Source organism: Myotis nattereri (genome assembly GCF_964212035.1).
Source record: "Myotis nattereri genome assembly, chromosome: 14".
NCBI lineage: Eukaryota > Metazoa > Chordata > Mammalia > Chiroptera > Vespertilionidae > Myotis > Myotis nattereri.
The window spans coordinates 17,259,368-17,278,615 of NC_138089.1; the positions used below are offsets into that span (position 1 = coordinate 17,259,368).

General features: G+C 52.7%; 1 long non-coding RNA gene across 1 annotated transcript; it reads right to left on the reverse strand.

The window, feature by feature from the left end:
• Positions 1–3,970: 3,970 nt before the first annotated feature.
• LOC308529702 lies at positions 3,971–17,065 on the reverse strand. Its single transcript, XR_013996784.1, has 4 exons — positions 16,458–17,065; positions 8,749–8,926; positions 6,212–6,343; positions 3,971–5,585 (listed from the first exon to the last, which is right to left on the reverse strand). It is a non-coding gene; the product is annotated as an uncharacterized lncRNA (long non-coding RNA).
• Between the last annotated feature and the right edge of the window lie 2,183 nt (positions 17,066–19,248).

The following is a 19,248-nucleotide window of genomic DNA, read 5'->3' on the forward strand; positions in this document are numbered from 1 at the left end:
TGCTTATTACGTGCACGCTGGCCTTGCTCCTCCGAGTGTGGTCCCACCAGCAGCTGGGGCAGCACCTGGGCTGTGCAGAATCTCGGGCGTCGCCCAGACCTGCTGAATCAGAAGCTGGGATTTAACAAGATCCCCAAGGTGACGGAGGATAAGTTCTGTATCTTTAAAAAGAATGTGATGAAAAAAAAAAATGTGATGGGTCTGCATAGACTGATGTGGAAAGATCTTGGAATTTATTGCTAAGTGTGTGTGTGGGGGGGGTGGGGGGCTGGAGAAAAGCGAGTTACAGACCAACATGAATTTGTATGATCCAATTTGCATGCACACATTTAAAATACCAGTAACACTAATCTGCGTTAATACATGCACCGAGCTGACCGCCCGGCAGCCTACCAGGGCGCCAGTCTAGAAGGGAGCCCAGACAGCACTGAACTAGATGAAACACGGGGCCAGTGACTTGGGCTTCCACACAGGACAGACCAGTGATCGGAGGCAACGAGCGTCCTCTGGGAGAAACTGGACGTTCTTTTCCCCAGCCCTCGGGCAGCTCTGGGCTGTGCCACAAGCCCGAGTCCAGCTAGGAGACAATTCCCTTGGGTCTTTGGTCATGTCAGCTTCGTCCTTGGTCAGCGTTTCGTGCTGCGCCAGGACCTAACGTTTTGTTAGCGTGACACCCAATCCTATGCCCTTTATTTCAGCCCCCAAAAGCTTAAACAACTACGATTCCAGGACCATGCCAAAGAAGTTAAGAGGTCAGGTTTCATTCGGTGCATGTCATAAATCCTTTATTTTTGAAAGGAAAGAAGAATGATATATTTTATTAACAGAAAACCAGTTTCTCCACAGCCTGCCTAAGTAAATTTTGAACAACTGTTTTTGCAATATCAGGCTGAGGGCATGCCAGATTATTAGCCTGCCCAGGGCACCTCCGCGCCTCAGTCTGGTTCTGTGTGTGGACAAGGAAACAAAGGGACCCTGCAAGATTTATAGTAAACAGTGAAGCCAGCCAGTCACTAGGAGGTAGACTTATCAGAGCTTTTACTTTCTACCTTAAGGACTGTTCTTTCTGTCTTAAATGTTTAACGTTGTTAAACATGCACTGTTGGTGGGAATATAAAATGGCATACCCGCCATGGAAGGCAGTTTTTTAGAAAGTGAAACATATACCTACCATATGACCCAGCCCTTCCACTCCTGACTAATTACCCCAGGGAAATAAAACGTGTGTCTATAAAAGACTTGCATTTGGATACTCACACCAGCTTGATTGGTAACTGCCCGAAATGGGCAAGGACCCAGAGGCCCATGAGCAGGTGAGTGGATGCACAAACCGGTACAGCCACACCGTGCACAAGTCACTCAGCCATAAAAAGGAAGGACCTACGGATATACACAGCCGCAGCTAAATCTCAGAATAATTATGCTACGTGAACAGAGCTAGACAGAAAAAGAATACATCCTGTATGGCTCCATTTACATACAACTCTAGGAAATGCAAACCAATTGGAGTGAGAGAAAGCAGACCCTGGTGTGCCTAGGGATGAAGAGGGTGGGGGTGGGGGGGGGGGGAAGGAGCACAAAAGGGTATGAGGAAACTCCCATTTTCCCCTCCCTTTCTCCCCTCCTCCCAGCCCCTCCCCACCCACCCCAGGTCTTCACCACCCTATTATGGCCTGTGCCCATGAGCTATGCATCTAAGTATATACGTTCTTTGGTTTATCTCTTCTCGTCACCCTGAGGAAACTTTTTGGAGTGATTCTTATGTCTCCCTGCCCCCCACCTTTTTTTTTAAAACAGAACATGAGCCCTGGCTGGTGTGGCTCAGTGGATAGAGCATTGGCCTGCGGACTGAAAGGTCCCAGGTTCGATTCCGGTCAAGGGCATGTACCTTGGTTGCGGGCACATCCCCAGTAGGGGGTGTGCAGGAGGCAGCTGATCAATGTTTCTCTCTCATCGATGTTTCTAACTATCCCTCTTCCTTCCTCTCTGTAAAAAATCAATAAAATATATTTTAAAAAAAACAAAACAGAACATGATTATATTTAATATACAAGTTTGATACAACCAAAATGTTCCCCATTTTTATTGTAGTAATCGTTTCATGAGTATGTGTGTGTTAAAAAATCAAATTATACACTTTAAATATATGCAGTCTACTGTAAGTCTGTCATACTGGGAGGAAGGAAGGAAGGAAGGAAGGAAGGAAGGAAGGAAGGAAGGAAGGAAGGAAGGAAGAAGTCTGTTCTACGTCTATGGGTAGAAAAAAGCAATAAGATAAACTCAAAGGCACACCCACATGAATAAGTGTGCTCTCTCACTACATCACATGTTTGTCTTCTAAACCTCCCAGTATCCCTTCTCACCACCGCAGAGAGCAACTGCACCAAATGTGTCCTTTCATTCGGCCTGTTTAGGAGTCTCTGCTTCTTTCCTCCCCGTGTCCCCCACCCAGTGAACGAAGTGGGATCCTGCTGAAATGGAGTCAGATAAGGTTTCCTCACCACCCTAGCTCCACGGTGGCCCAGCCTCTCCCCATGGAGGTTACAGGCTGTGAGGAATGTGATGACATGTTTACTTTGGAGCAGACTTTGGCCAGTAAATACACTCTCAACTCGCACCAGAATCAGCCCTGACAGAGACAGGCCCTTCCGGAATAGCTGGAGTCGGTCCTCCCTGCAAATGCTCCGAGTGGGTCTTTTATAGTGTTTGGGGGGGTGGGCGGGGCGGGGGGGTGGGCAGTATAATGGAGCCGTGTTCCTTGGTAACCCCAACTGGAGAGCAGCTGGCTCCAGAAGCTCACAGAGAAGTAACCTGAGAGCAAGCAGAACCTGGTTGGCCAAATTCACGGGGTCTGGGAGGGTCGCTGCTCTCCAAGGGTGAAAGGTTTGGTTTCTCCTCTCACTTCTGGTGGCCTAGACGGCTGGCCAGTCATGTGACCCCAAGTTGGTTAGGACCAGAGGGAGCCCGCTGCACCAGATAGCTTTTCAGAAGGCAAACCTTCTCTAGTACAAGTACTACAACGACAGTCCTAACAGCAACCTCCCCATGCGCGTCTGTGGCCACACTGAATCCTCACATACGTCCGTGAGGTGGGAACTGAGGCCCAGAGGGGTCAGGCAAACAGCCCGTTAGTAGGTCTGACTCTGAAGCCCCAGTTCTGAACCAGAGCCCACACTCCCCCCAGGTACCAGGGGAAGGCCAGGCATGGCACAGATTCCGGGCTCAGGTCCAGGTTCAAATCCCCGTCCTGTCGTTGACGAGCTGTATAGGAATTGTAGCCCTCCCACCCTCCCTAGGCGACTGACTCCCTATCCTCCTTTTCTGCCTTATTTTTGCTTGGCACATATCACCTAGATACAGAACGTAACTTATTTATCTTGTTTGTATAGTTTTCCCAAGTAACTCATGAAGACACCAATGCCTAGAACATGCCTGGCATAAAGCAGGTGCTCAGTAAATATTTGATGTTGAATGAATGAATGAATGAATGAACCCTTGCTTGGGGTTTTAGATTGGACTTCGGGTTCTGCTTCTCTTTAGTCTTGTAGCATTAAGTTATTCAACTTCCAGTAGCTTCGTTTCCCCCAGTGGATGAAAAAGAGCAATAGTATTTGTGCTCCCCATGGCACTGGTGAGCCAAGGGACAGGTAAGGCCACTGTCTGCTCCATGGCAGCAGGGTGCCAGGCACTGGGGTTGGGGTGCAGACAGACATCAGGAAGGCCCTGTGACCTAGCTGAGCAGACAGACATGCCAACAAATACTTACAACCTGCTTGGGTCACCACTCTGATCTATAGTCATCATTTATGAAGCTGAGACCCTTGATTAATTGTCTCATGGAACTATGTGTTAGGTACCACCATCCGCCCCATTTTTTAGACAAGGAAACTGTTGCAAGGAGTTAAAGAACAGTTATCCCACACCTAGGTATGTACCCAAGAGAAATGAAAACAGGTGCACACGGAAACTTGTGTGCGAATATTTATACAACATTATTCATATTAGCCAAAACGACTCAAACGTCCATCCGTGGATGAATGGTTAAACAAAATGTGATACATACACACAATGGAATATTATTCAGCCATGAAAAGGAATGAAATACCGACACATGCGACAATTTGGATGAGCCTTGAAAACATGGTAAGTGAAAGCCAGACACAAAAGGTACGTACTGTATGCTTAACTGATATGGCACAGCCACGAGCGGGAAACCCACAGAGACAAAACGTAGACTAGAGGCTACGGGGGGGGGGGGGGGGGGGAGGACAGTGAGCGACAACTTAATGGGTACGAGGCCTTTAGTGATGTGATGAAAAGATTTTGAAACTGGGGAGCACTGGTTTTTGCCCAACATTGTGAATACATTAAATACCACTGAACTGTACACTTTAAAGTGGTTCATTGTACGTTGTCTGAAATTCACCTCAAGGAAAACGAAACGAGGGCTGTCATTGTACGTGGTGAAGGCTGGGCCCGGACCTGACCCTGGGCCGTGGCTCAGTCCGTGATCCTGACAACGGCCATTCTTAGCCTCAGTATCGTGTTTTCAGTTCTGGAACTTCCACTCGCTTCTTCTTTTTTTCTTCTTCTTCTATTAATATATTTTTATTGATTTCAGAGAGGAAAGGAGAGGGAGAGATAGAAACATCAATGATGAAAAATAATCAATGATTGGCTGCCTCCTGCACGCCCCACACTGGGGATCAAGCCCTCAACCCGGGCATCTGCCCTGACCAGGAATCGAACCGTGACCCCCTGGTTCATAGGCCCATCCTTAACCACTGAGCCACGCTGGCCAGACCACTAGCTTCTTTTTTATGGTTTCCAGGTGTCTGCTGAAATTCCTGTTATCTAATTTCCTGAACGTGTTCATCAGTTATTAGAGTCGTGCCTCAAGCCTGGGGTTTTATCGAAGAACCACCACCATGGTGGGGCCTGCCCTCCAATTATAGTCCCCCAGACCCGAGACACCAAAGCTCTGGAGCTTCCCGGCCCTCTGCCACTGCAGCCAGCCTGCCTGAGGGGAAAAGGAGCTCCCAACTCCAGGCTTACCTTTCTGGGCCATTTCTAGGTGTCCTTGGTGGGAGGGTCCCCCTGGTACTCACTCACCTGTGAGAGCGAGAACAGGAAGCACCGGCTGCCTCCCCTCCCCCCGTCCCGCCCCCACTGCCCACCATCCACCCGGCCGCTGCTCTTCGGCCTGCGTGGGCAAAGACTTCAAAACTAAAAAGCAAACAGGGACTTAGGTGAAATTGCAGTTTTCAGAGTTGTATTATTTATTTACATATTTGGGGGAACATTTCCCTCTAGTTCATTCCAAGAAACACTATACAACACAACTTCTGAAGGGAATGAGTGATACACACTGCCAACTCCTGAGTACTTCCAAGGGCTTACTGTCTCGGGCGTGTGACCTGTATTGAGTCCCTCCGTCGTCAGAAAAAGCCCGAGGGCGGGTGTTGGCATCTCCACTGCCAGGGTTGAAGGCACCAAGGTCCGGAGAGGAAGGACACTGGCCACACACCACGGGCTCCATGGAGCAGTCACAGGCCCCGGCCTGGCCACAGGTTCTTCTTGGTGACCTAAGAGCAAGGTATGAGTACATTTGAGGAATCTGAGTGTCCAGGCCTCTGAGGGCAAGAAAGCTAGAAGGTGGCTGAAGAGCAGCAAGCAATGTTTGGGGATAGAGTCCTGAGTTGTGCTTGGTGGGCCCCAGCTTTGAGGACAGGTAACAACCTCTGTGGCCTCAGTGTCTTCATCTGTAAAATGGGCTGGTAAAAGCACACTTACCCTTCGGCTGTTTCTAGGACTCTAGCCCTCAGCCCCGTTTCCTAGTTCTGCTCTCCAAGTGGAACCTGAATCTTCCCTGGTGGAAGGAGGAGGGGGGCAAGGGGGGTGGGAGGGAGGTCGGGATTCAGCTGGTGGGCTGTGTGAACACCTGCCCTGAGCAGAGCCTCCTCCTTCTTTGGAAAGAACCCAGACTTGGACGCCAGGCCCTGCAGCGGAGGAGGGAGGGGGGTGCTTTCCCAGGCCACTGAGGAATCCTGCAGGTCCTACAGGGAAGTGGGGCCCTTACCACACAATCGCTCCCAAACTTAAAGGGCCTTTTGGGAGGTGCTGCTCCAACCTTGGGACCCCCAGCCCAGCCTCCTGATCTGCAGATATGACCTCATCTGTCCTCTGAGAGCAGAAGAGAACTCGGTGTTACCTGTTAGCCTTCCTGCTCCGGAAAAACCTACAGTCAGAAGCCAAGCAGCCTGGGTTCTGATTCCAGCTCTGCCGTTCAGCAGCCGAGGGAAGGGGGCCCGTGTCCATCTCAGCCATAGCTTTACCCCTGCACCTGGCACGGGGCCAGCCAAACAATAAGTGAAAGAATAAAGAAAACAAGTGGGTGGATGGTTCGATGGGTGGGTGGATGGTTCAATGCGTGGGTGGATGGATGCGTGGGTGGGTGGGTGGGTGGGTGGGCAGGTGGGAGATGGGTGGGTGGGTAGATACATAGACGGATGGATAGATCAACGAAGGATGGATACATGGAACGGATGAATAAACAAGTGCCAAAAGGGCAACACTTTATCCCTCAGGCTATGGGCAACCCTTCAGGAAGGCATCACAAGTGTGTGACCTGAAGCATCTGCATCCTGTCCCTGCCCTGGGTGGGGTGTTTGCTCTATACTTACTTCTGAGATGCCGTGAACACCCTCAATCCACAGAGACAGCTTAGAAAGTCAGACAGCCCTTACCTCCCTGACCAGGAAAAGAGCGGCGGGGTCTGGCCATCTACCTATGGCTGGTTCAGGTCCTAAAGATTGAGTTCCTGAAAGCTCACAGCTTCCTCTTTTTTTTTTTTTTTTTTAATATATCTTTATGGATTTCAGAGAGGAAGGGAGAGGGAAAGAGAGATAGAAACATCAATGATGAGAGAGAATCATTGATTGGCTGCCTCCTGCACACCCCCCACTGGAGATCAAGCCCGCAACCCAGGCACGTGCCCTTGACCGGAATCGAACCTGGGACCCTTAAGTCCACGCTCTATCCACTGAGCCAAACCAGTTAGGGCCAGCCTCCTCATTTTATTTGCCTTTTATACGATGTGGCAAAACATTATATTCAAGTCTTCCATTCCTCTCAGGGATTTACAGCTTCCTGTGGCCTCTTCTGACTTCGTCCTCCTGGAAAACAGCGTCCACCCAGGAGAAATCACATGCACTCTGCACCGGATTTTTATTTGACGTATTACTGTTCACGATACGAGATAGCATTTACTTGAGTCACTGCTGGTGGCTGTGTCCAGGCCTTTGCTATACAATCGTGTAATCCATCATTGTCAGACAACTGGGTGGTTTATAAGTCTCAGTAGCCCAAGCAACCCTGTGGTTGGGTGCGGAACAGTGTGGCCAGTGTGCTACCTTTGTGTAAAAAAGGTGGAGAGAAAAAAAATAAATAAATAAAAAAAATATATATATATATATATTCTGTGCATAAAATACCTCTGGAAGGAGTCTGAGAAAATGGTAATTTTCAAGGACACAGATGGGGAGAGGCTTTTCACCTGCTCCTTTGCCTTTTAAAAACAGAGCATAGATTTTTCTTTTCTAAATTAATTAAATTAACATTTCCAAAAATTAAGGTTCCTCCCGGAGATGGAGCCTATTTCCCGCCCTCCCCACTCGAGGGTGGCTTAGATTTATTGTCTCACTTCCAAAGGTTAGAGTTTGGCAAATGAAAAATGGTTACTTCACTGCACAGCAGGGAAGCAAAACAGACACCACCTCAACCACAACTCAGGTGAACCTCACCCGGTGTCCTGCGGGTGTCACAGATGCGATCAGGGCGTTTGCTCTAAACCTATAATCCGGTCCTATTAGGGGAAAGCCGCCAAATGAACCCCGTTGGACAGCCTACAGGATACCTGCCGGTCCTCCTCAAGACTGCCCAGGAGAAACGGTCAGGTTAGAGGAGAGACGTGACAACTGAATGCCACGTGCGTCCCTCCACCGAGTCCTGGGACAGAAAGAGGACACGGGCGGCGAGACAGGTGGAATCCAAACCCCGTGTGGAGATGAGCTCCCAGCAATGGGCCCATGTCAGCGTCTTGGGGTGACAAATCTGCTACGATAACATGAATGTCAATAAGGGGGACACGGGGGGAGGCAACTCTCCATGGTACCTTCACAGCGTTTCTGTAAATCTGAAGCGGTTCCACAATAAAAAGTTCACTTTAAAAAAAAAAGGTTTCTGCCCTAGTGGGTTTCCTCAGTGGTTAGAGCGTCAGCCTGCAGACTGAGAGTCCCGGGTTCGAGTCTGGTCAAGGGCATGTACCTCGGTCGCAGGCTCCATCTGTGGCCCCAGTCAGGGAGACTGCGGGAGACACAACCGACTGATGTGTCTCTCTCACTTCGATGTTTCTCTCTGTTCCTCCCCCTCCACTCTCTCTAAAAATCAATGGAGCCCGGCCAGTGTGGCTCAGTGGTTGAGCGACCACCCATGAACTCAGAGCTCTCGTTAGACTCCCGGTTGCGGGGCCAATCCCCATTGTGCTGGGCGTGCAGGAGGCAGCCGATCAATGATTCTCTCTCGTCATTGATGTTTCTAGCTCTCTCTCCCTTCCTCTCTGAAATCAACAAAAAGAAAAAAAAATCAACGGAAAAGGTCTCCTTAGTGAGGATGAACAGGAAAACCAACACAAAAAGGTTCCCCACATTTTAACGAGGAATGAAGTAAAACCAACAGCCTCCTGTAAACCTTGGGAATAGAAGCTTTTCTTTGGTCAGTGGCCTCGGGAGCGCTGGGTGCGATGAGTCAGGGACGGGTGCGGACACTCCCGGAGCATTCCTCAGCAGTTCGGTGGCGGAGGTCCGTGGGGCCTGGTGTTTGCCTGGGGTTGGGTGAGGCTGCTTCAGCAGGAGGACTTGCTGTGACGCTAGAAAGAACGCAAATTCCCTCAGCGCGTGGTTTGCATCACTTGTGCACTCACTCTAGAAGGTGTCTGGGTTCTTTTTGGTGGAAATGGCTCAGACCCAGGGGGTCTAGAAGCCAGAGTCTTGGCGCCACCTTTGCTCCTGGCCATCAAGGCGCCCGCTGGGGTGGGGCGTTTCCGGACCTCAGTTTGTCTCACTGTAAAATGGGAGCGTAACTTCTCTCTCATAAAGAACGTGTGAGAGCACTTGGCCCAGGTACGATCAGTTCAAACATGAAACCTCAAACTTTTCTGCTGTGGGCCTAAGGGCAGAATAGAAGGTGAGAGGTTGGTCAGGGGCGGGAATAGCGTCCTCAAATATGCTTTGGGAGTCGGGGGGAGGGGGGGGGGAGGATTGGGGGGGATGGTGGAGGGAGGTGAATCTCAGGCTTTTGCTTTAAAATGTTTAAAACTTGATGCTCCAGTCCACGTAGGGCACGCACTAAGGGCCAGTCAGCTTCCGGGCCCGCGGCCCTGGCTGTTGACAGGGTCCTGTGCTTAGAAGGGCCCAGCGTTTGATGTCACGCCCTGTGGTCAACATCTGGCACCAGAGCCCACATCTTCCTTCTACACCAGGACCTGCACGTCCTGTAGCCGGTCCTGCTAAAGGCGCTCGGGGTGTGTACGTCCGGAAGCTGAGCCTCAGGAGAGCAGTTCCTAGGGGAGGGGTAGACCGGGAGGCAGGGTTTACAGGAAGTCTGGCCGCACTAGGAAACGTGCCCTTTACATTCCTAAGAAGCCATCAGTAACCCTTCCACGTCGAGTGAGGGGGTGGATTTGGTTTTGGAGGGACAGTGTGTCCACATCCTGCCAGGAGGAATGCCGGAAGCACGTCTTGGGTGTGCCCGGCTGCCGGCTGCCATGTTGGGTGTGTTCCCCCAAAGAGAACAAACCAATAAAGTGGGGCTAAAGGGCCCACTCTCTCTCCTTGATCCCTGTCCCAGGCTGAGTCCAAGCAGAGAGTCTGTTGTTTCCTTAAGTCTCCGGACTCTGGGGTTTTGAGGGGCAGGGACTACAGTTTCCAGCTGAGAGCGCAAGTCCGTTGGGTCTCTGAGGAAGGGAGGTCTGGCTGCAGAGAAGAAGGAGCTCAGAGCCTGCCTGGGCCTCGCTCAGCCTTTGCTTCGGCCCTGAATTCCACTTGGAGGCTGGCCAGCCCCCTCACCTGCCCTGACTTTATCCCTGGCCCTGCCCCTGGCCGAGGTCCCACAGGGCCCTGCCCAGCCCCACCTCCACACCTTTGCCCCCACCTGAAGCTGCACCCGTCCCAGCGCACCAGTCCTCAGGGAGGCCAGGCCGCCCCCTCCTGCCGGCCTTTCCGGCTTCTCGGGTTCTGTTCTCTGCACACTCACAGCGCGCTGGGTGCTGGTGTGGTACCTGCCAGTCTGTCTCAGGTCTGTTGGTTTCATGAGGGTTTATGTATCCGATGTCCAGTTCTCCCACAGTCCCCATAAAAGTTCAGTGATGGCCCTTAAGTACAACTTAGTAGATGGCTCGGAGTGTGGGCTCTGAAGTCAGAGAGACCTGAGTTCAAATCCTGACTAGACAGTGTGATCCTGGACACCTTACCCCAGTGATGGTGAACCTATGACACGCGTGTCAGTGGTGACACGCGAACTCATTTTTTTGGTTGATTTTTCTTTGTTAAATGGCACTTAAATATATAAAATAAATATAAAAAATATAAGTCTTTGTTTTACTATGGTTGCAAAGATTAAAAAAATTTCTATATGTGACACGGCACCAGAGTTAAGTTAGGGTTTTTCAAAATGCTGACACACCGAGCTCAAAAGGTTCGCCATCACTGCCTTACCCAGAACTCCTGAGCCTCAGCTATAAGATGAGAGTGGTGTCCTGGGTTCATCGAGAGAACAGTGGCTGCCGATGCTGTCATTGTTATGACTGGGTAGGGACAAGGGGACTCTAACAGACTCAAAGATGCAGCACAGACTTATGTTCCGGGCAGTGTTCTAAGAGCTTTATGTAGGAGTCAATGCTGTGAGGCTGATATTATTTCCTCCATTTTTCAGAGGGGGAACAGATCCACAGATTACTAAGTGTTTTGCCTGGCTTTAAAGTTAATGACAGGGAGCTGGGATTTTGAACCCAGACACCCGTTAACAACACTAGTCCTCCACCACCACAGGGCCCCTCCCTACCACCCCGGCCTGGGCTGGGCCACTGCCAGCCCCTTCTCACCTAATGCTGGGAGGCCCTACTACCTAAAGAAAAAACACGTTGTCTTCAAAATGTTAGCTTTCCAGGTAGCTAATATATACTGAGCAAAAACCATGCCCCAGGAACTATGCAAAAGATGGAAGTATCTCATTTAATCCTCAAAGCAACCCTGAGTTAGAGGCCATTGTTAGATACCACCATTTCACAGAGGGGAACTGAGCTCAGCCAGTTTCAATAACTTGCTCAGGGTCACGGAGTAGAATGTGGCAGAATGGGGACTCGAACCCGGGTGTGTGCTGCTCTCCTCCCCAAATGGAAGCAGGCAGGTCGTCGGGGGGCCCACTGGAAGTCAGGCCCTAAAGCACAGCGGCTGACTCTGAGAGGCTGGAAGGGGGCTGGCCCACCCACTCCCTGGCTCCAAGAATGTGATTAGGTCAGGGTGAGCTGCCCCCTCCAGCTCTTCCTACTTCCCCAGCCTCTCCTCCCCTTCCCCACCCTCCACCCCAGACTAGAAGAGGCAAACTCCAGCCCCTGGTTTCCAAAGAGCCTGGTTTTCCTGGAAGGCAGGATGAGGAGAGGGCAGGTTAACTTTCCTGTAAGCAGCTGAGGGTGAGTCAGCGTGTGGTCCTGCCTCCAGTCAGGGGGCTGGGCCCGATGATGCCATGAGATCCGCCCCTCCTGGCCTGGCCACCTTAATGGCTTAAGACCTAACACAGACGGGTGGTGGGGCATCCTATCAATGTTTGGGGCCTGACCCCCCCCCCCCGCCCCCCCGCAGTTTGGGGTTTTTGCAGATTTCGCATGGCTATTCAGCTCCCATCCCTGTTCCAAACCCCCCCCCCCGCCAGCTGAATACCGTGTTCTACAGACAACTCATTTGATTGGGTGTTTCATTTAAAAGGACACATTGTTCGGAGGTGGATAGTGGTGATGGTTGCACAACAATGTGAACATACTTAATGCCACTGAACTACACTCAGAAAAGGTTAGAGGGCTAAATTTTAAAAAGACAAAAAAAACCCCCAAAAACAAAATAAAAGTACTTACTAGAGATAGGTCAGCAGTTTTGCTCTGAGCTTCCTAGCAAGCAAGGCAAAGAAGGAAACTTTGTTTATTCCTTTAATGCATATGTACTGGGTGTTTATTATGTTCCAGGCACTGGACTAGGATACAGTAGAGAACAAGACAAATATGGTCCTGCTCTATTGGAATTTATATTTTAGTGAGAGGGAGACAGATCGTCAGTCCTTAAGAGTCTAGAGACAGTGGTTCATGCTAAAACACTGACAACAGACTTGGTGGGGCTGGCTTAGCAGGGATGGTTAGGGAAGCTGATGAGACATACAGTGGTTGAATTGTGGCTCCAAAACATGTGTCCCTCAGCAATCGCAGAATGTGACCTTATTTGGAATAAGGGTTATTATAGATGTAATTAAGGTAAAGACCTCAAGATGATATCCTCCTAGATGAGGGTGGGCCCTAAATCCATCAATAAATACCCTTTTTAAAAAAAATTATTGATTTTAGAGAGAGAAGAAGGTCAAGAGAGAGAGAGAGAGAGAGAGAGAGAGAGAGAGAGAGAGAAACATCAATTTGCAGTTCCACTTACTCATGCATTCATTGGTTAATTCTTGTATGTGCCCTGACTGGGGATCGAACCCACAACCTTGGCATATCAGGACGATGCCCTAACCAACTGATCCTCTGGCCAGGGCCTAAATATCCTTTTAAGAGAAAAGAAGACACAAAACATAGAGAAGAGGGCCTGGTGAAGAAGACAGAAGCAGAGACCTGAATTCTGAAGCCCCAAGGTTGCCCGCAGCCACCAGCGGTGAGAAGGGGCATGGAATGAATCATCCCTTCGAGCCGCCAGAAGGAACCAACCGAGTTGACACCTTCATTTTGAACTTCTGGCCTTCAGAACTGTGAGATGATGTCGTTCTACTGCGTTAAGCTGCCGAGTTTGTGATCATTGGTGATGGCAGCGCTAGGAACTTAGCACAAGACCTGCTGGGGTCATCTCAACCAGGGGCGATTTGGTCCCCAGGACATTAGGCAAGGTCCACGGACATTCTGGATTGTCCATTGAAGAGGGGGAAGATGTTACTGGTTCCTAGAGGCCGGAGGCCAGAGACACTGCTGCCCTCCTACACCGCACAGCACAGTCCCAACAACAGGGAGCATCTGGCATCCATGTCGATAGTGCTGAGGTTGCAATGCCCTGGCTAAGCTAAGAGACTGAGTGGCTCTTCCTGGCGATAACCCTCTGGCTTCCTTGGCCTGACAAGAATGGCCCAGCATCGCCTGGGGATGGACAGCCCGGTGGGTGGGGAAGTGGGGAGCTAGCTCCCGGGATCCCCTGGGCTTTGCCTGCCTCCCCCTGTCCCCTCCGCCGCCCCCCCCCCCCCCCCCCCCCCCCGCCACACACACACCTCCCACCCATTTGGCTTGGTTCTGCTGCTCTGCTGTCCAGGCCCCACAATGAGATGCAGTGCAAGGAAGGGCATGCCAGGCAAGGCAAGGGCAATCCCCAAACCCCGCCCCAGGCTATGGAGATTTGTTCAAACAGGAGTCCTGTGACTCAAGAGCCGCTGATCAGAATTTTCTCTGGGACTTTTCTGCCAGAGACTCTCTCTCCCCTAGGACCAGCGAGCTGGCCGGACGTGAGCCAGGGGTACCCAGCGCGCAGGTGTGCAGAGAGCGTCAGGCCTGACTGATAAATGCGGAGAGGACTGAGTCCTGACGACAAATAGATGAATCAGATCCTTCCCTTTTTAGGAATGGCTTTTCCGTCTTGATTAATGGGGTCCTGATTCTGCCGCTTGGTTGGGAATTTCCTGTTCTTTTATCTCATTCTCAGGCACCACACCTCCTCCCCCTTCCGAGAGCCTAGACGAGGAGCCACCCAACTGGTCATTGATGAACTCAAGTTACTCACCCGCTGTCTGGCCCACGGAGAACACCTGGCCCAGCCTCTCGGCTCCTCACAGGGCGGAGGGAGTAGCAGCTGGGAAGCATCACGTCCACTGTCCACCGTGGCAGGGACCCCTGGGGCGGTGGTCTGGCGGGGCCCTTGAGGACCTGATGTAGGGATGGGTAGTCCCCAGGGTGTCCCAAACCTCCTGAGGCCCATCCCTGCCCTGTCTATCATCTCTATGGGGGTTTGCAAGGGAGTTTTCTATGAGTTTGGAGTGGGCTTGAATCCTGGATCTGTTGCTTCCTGGATGAGCAAATCTGAGCAATGCACGTCTATTCTCTGAGCCTGTTTCCTCGTCTGTAAGGTGTGGACACTGATATCCGCCCCCCAGGGTTGTTATTGGGGTGAAGATTACAGGAGACAGTGCCAGCAAAACCCTTAGTTTCGTGTCTGGTGCTTAGCAGACAGTCAACACTTTCGGGGAATAATATTCTGGAAATATTTTCTGTTTGAAAAATAAAGAGGCGACGCCCTGGGCCACCCATCCCGTCCTAATCCTGGAGGCAGAGGCAAGGATTCCTCTCCGTGGCTGCGGAGGAGGTGGGTGTGGAGGTCAGACACACTCCCACTGGGGACCTCCCTCCCCCGGCCCGTTGGTGCTTGGTGGTGCAGGGCCGGCGTTTGCAGGCTCTCCCCACGCCTGGCACACCCAGGCCCCCACCCCCGTGAGTCAGCCCCACTCCTTAAGGCACAGCAAAACCCACAGTCACTTCCTGGCTGCCCCAAACAAAGGCCTAGAATCCAGTGCAGGAACTGGGCCCTTATCACTCCGCAGGCCTGATAAGAGGGGCAGGAGGGTCTGAGTCAGCCAGGAGTGACAGGCTGGCTCACCACTCGCCCTGGCCTCGGACCTGCTCCAGCGAGGGCTCCGGCTCCCAGCCCTCCACTCCTCCTGCTCTCTGCAGTCCTCCGGCTGGCAGGTCCACCACTCAGCCCTCGGGCATCATCTCCAGAAGAAACCTGCTATAGCCTCTCTGGGAGGAGCAGCCGCCAAGCAGTGGAGTGCTTCCTGGAGTTTATCAGCCAGGGCGCTGTGGGCCCAGGGAGGGGGCTGGGGACAGGAATAGTGCGAGGTAGGAAGGGAAAGGTGATGGGAGGGGCAGGCCGCACCCTCCTGCTGGAGCACTCCCCGGGGAGCTGGCTCAGCCTCCTCAGTGGCCTCAGCCTCCCACTAGTCCCACTCTGGTCTGACCCTCCTCCACCCAGCAGCTGGAACCACCCTCTTTTGCCACATCTGCTGGTCCCACCCTGCCCAGAACCTGCTGTAGCTCCCCACGGCCCTAGAGGAGAGGCCAGGTTTTCTTCTGACTCTCAGGGCTCCTTCCTGCCGTCCTCCCACGGAGGTACTCAGTTCCTGCAAAGGCACTTCTCACACTTCTGGGTTCCTGCTGCCTGACCCTAGGAACTTTCTGGGTGAATGGGAGGAGGTTTGAGGGAAGGCTTCCTGGAGGAGGTGGCATTTGAACGGTGGCATTTTGGCATCTGACAACAATGAGAGAGGCAGAAGGAGAGGAAGGCAAGTGATTCCCAAACAAGCCAACGACCAATTCACCCAGCTTCTCCCTGAGCAAGGAGCCTGGCCCAGGCACTGATCATCTCTGTGGACAAGCGTCTCTTTATCTCTGATCTTCTTTGTAAACTGGCTGAGGTCACCCGTCAGGGTTGCGAGGGGAGCGGAAAGCCCAGGAGGAACGTGGGCCCCTTGGTCTGAGGGGTTTTCTCCGGGGCAGTCTCCTGGTTGCTTCTCTGGTCCCGGTCAAGGGAAGGAGCCAGGGGTGGGGGGAAACGAGGCCGGGACAATCCGGATTTTCCAATTGTTCCCGGCTGTGTGTTTGCTCCAGGGGCTGGGGGGAGGAAATGCTCTGCACAAAGGCAGGAAGGCAGAGGTGCTCTGTGGCAAAGGCAAAGGCACAGCGGGGCCTGGGACAGCCCGAGGGTCTGCAGCGCAGAGCGCTGGGCAGGGCAGCCACCGCAGGGGCCGTCCCTGCACCTCTCACTCCTCCAAGGGCATCAAGAGGGCATCAACTTGGGCACCTGGGATGTCTGCAGCACAGAGGGCTGGGCAGGACAGCTCCTGCAGGGACCGGCACCTCTCACCCCACCAGGGCATCAACTCGGGAAACAGACCTAGACAGAGTCTGGACCTGCCCAGGCCACATAAAGGCTTCCAATTCAGCGCCCCCTCCACTCTTCCTCAAGTTCACAACCGTGGACTGAACACTTTCTATCAAGTTCCTGGCAGATGGTAACCCCTCTCCAACGGTGGTTTTAAGAGGGTTCCCTTTTAGATGCACGCCTTCACTCCGCTTTCCCGAAGAGGCACTTACATGCCATACAACTCACCACAGCAGGCACACTGTTTGATGCGTGAATGTCCACAGCAGCTCAACCACCGACACAAACCGTTTTCAAACGCTTCCATCACGCTGTGGGCCCATCCTCAGTCAACCCCACCCCGGCCCCAGGTAACCACAGGTCTGCTTTCTGTCTCTGTAATTTTGTCTTTTCTAGGAATCTCCACCTTCTTAAAAAAAAAAAAAAGTAAAAAAAAAAACAAGAAGAACGCTGCTGTCCTCAGGCCTGGAAAGGGGAAGACGACGACTGAGGGCAAAAAAGATGTCTCCGTGAAGGGCCTGGAGTGCAGGGCCCGGCCCCTCCTGCTTCAACTCCCAGATGAACAAACTCAGGGTCGGAGAGGCCTGGGGTGCGGCTCCGTCTTTCCAACCCAGGCCTGCATCCCAGACGCTAATGACAGCGGCAGCAGCGGTGGTGCTGCTCAGGGCCCAGCCTGGCCACGCCGCCCCCACCGAGGAGGACAGGTCTGGATGCAGGAGGTCCTGGCTTCCCCAGGTCCAGTGTGTAAGGAGCTCACGAGGGGCAGACAGGCCTTGTCCTGCCAGCTTGGATGGCGAAGGCCAGGCCTGGCGTCTGCCGAGGCCTCTACCCCACCTGCTGGCCCCCGGGAGGCTGCCCTCTCCAGCCAGCCGGTCCTAGTTCTGGCTGGAAAGGCTCTGGTCCCAGCTTCTGCCTCTGGGCCCTGATAGCTCTCCACGGGTCATGAGTGTCCGAAAGGAAACTGCCAGCTGCACAGGCAGTAAACGACGGGAAATCACCTTCCAAGCCGGACGCAGCGCCAGCAGCCAAAAGAGAGCTTGTTCACCAGAGCAGGGCAGGTCTGAAAGCAAACGCCCCGGCCTACAATCCGCCTGGGCAGAGGCCTCCTCCGTCCTCACCAGGAGCTCGCTGTGTTTTCTGGAGGCCGAGGCGGACTATAAACTTCTTTTTCCCGCCATGACCAGGCCCAGGGGGAGGGGGAACTTTCCGGTACTTCCAGTAGGACAGCCTTTCTCACCCAAAAGGAGCAAAGCTGTGAACCTGTGAGTGGGCGTGACTGGGCCAATAACAGTGCACACGTATTCAGAGCTTCACAGGTGCCGTTGTGAGTGCTGTCCTGTGGAGCGTGTACCACCGTGGCCCGTATTTCACAGATGGGGAAACTGAGGCCCAGAGAGGCGAAGAAAAGCGAGGAGTCACAGACAGTGGGGCGTGGAGCTGGAGCTGAGCCCTGCAAGTTTGGCTCCATTTGTGCCCCGTGCAGTGCTGACTTCTGCCATGGAGATGCCCTGCCTCCCCCTGAGCCTTGTCAATAGGCCAGCGCTCAACCCTAAGACACCAGAGGCCCATCAGAGCTGACACCCCAGGCACCGCGGCCCTGTGAAGCCGGGGTCTGTGATGCTGAGTAATGAGACATGCATTTGGTCATTGTTACAAGTTGAACTGTGTCACCCAAAAGACGTTCAAGTCCTCTCACACACACACACCCCCGACCTGTGACTGTGACCTTATTTGGAAAGTAGGCTCTTGCTAATGTAATCAAGTTAAAATGAGGTCATACTGGATTAGGATGGCTCTAAACCCAAAGACTGCTGTCCTTATAAGGAGAGGACGATTTGGAAACCACAGATACACACACGAGGAAGCAGGCCACGTGATTACAGAGGCGGAGGCTGGAGTGCTGTGTCTACAGGCCGAGGAACGTCAAGGAGAGGGGCGGGCAGCGTCTCCCTCGGAGCCTCCGGGAGGAGCCAACCCTGCCTACACCTCGATTTTGAACGTTTGGCTTTATGACACGTGAGAGAATACATTTCTGTTGCTGAAGAGTTACCCAGTTGGGGGTAATCCGTGGTGGCAGCCCAGGCAAACATTTTCCCCCTCAAATCTCATCTAGCTTTGTCATTTTGCTGGTTCCCTCATTGATGACTTACATAAACGTTGACATGTGGCCACTATATACTCGTGTAAGTATCCTTTTGAAAATTATCCTTTGCTGTAGCCTGGGCCCCGAGCTGTTACTTCAGCTCACTCCGTCCACTGTCTGACAAGCAGTGTCCCCGCTGTCCGTGCCTCTGTGCCAGGCCCTGGGACAATCAGGCCAAACCCCCAGCGTCCATGGATGGCAGTCCACTGAGACGGTGGCGGGAGGAAAACAGCCCTCTCAGCCGTGGTTGTTCCGTTCTTAGCAGCCGACGACAGGTCAGCCGCCACGTCTGAGGAGTGGGGCGGGGAGCACTGAGCCCGTGCGGAGGTGCTGGGGCCAGGGCTCAGTGACAGCAGGAGACAGCCAAACAGCCCACTGAGGACAGTGAGGTCATTGGGAGGTTGACTCACTCTGATTGGCAGAGAGGGGTGTGCAAGGAGGAAGTCAGCTCCCCAGAACCAGAAACAAGGGGGTGCGCAGGTGGGCCTGGGAGCAGGGCACTTTCTCCTTGATCCTGGGGCTTCAGGTGCTAACTGGTGGCCCCTCTCAGGACCCCCTCCGAGCTCAGGCCTGTGATGGGATGCGGTGGGGCAGCGGGCAGGTTTGCGTCTCATCTCCCTCATTTACTCGCCGCGTGAGCAGGAACCAGAATCTGACCATCAGGCCCCTTATTTGGAAAATGACCACGTTTCCCACTAGTTCCCAGGAGGCCTTGAGGGACTCAGACACAAGAACACACCTAGCCCAGGGCCTGGAATAAACTGGCATCTAGATGCTAAAAATAGTAACATGAAGTCATCCTCAAACGCTCCCTCGGCATTTTTTTTTTTTTTTTAGGAAATCACTCTGAACAGGAGGGTGGGAGATAAAAGCAAA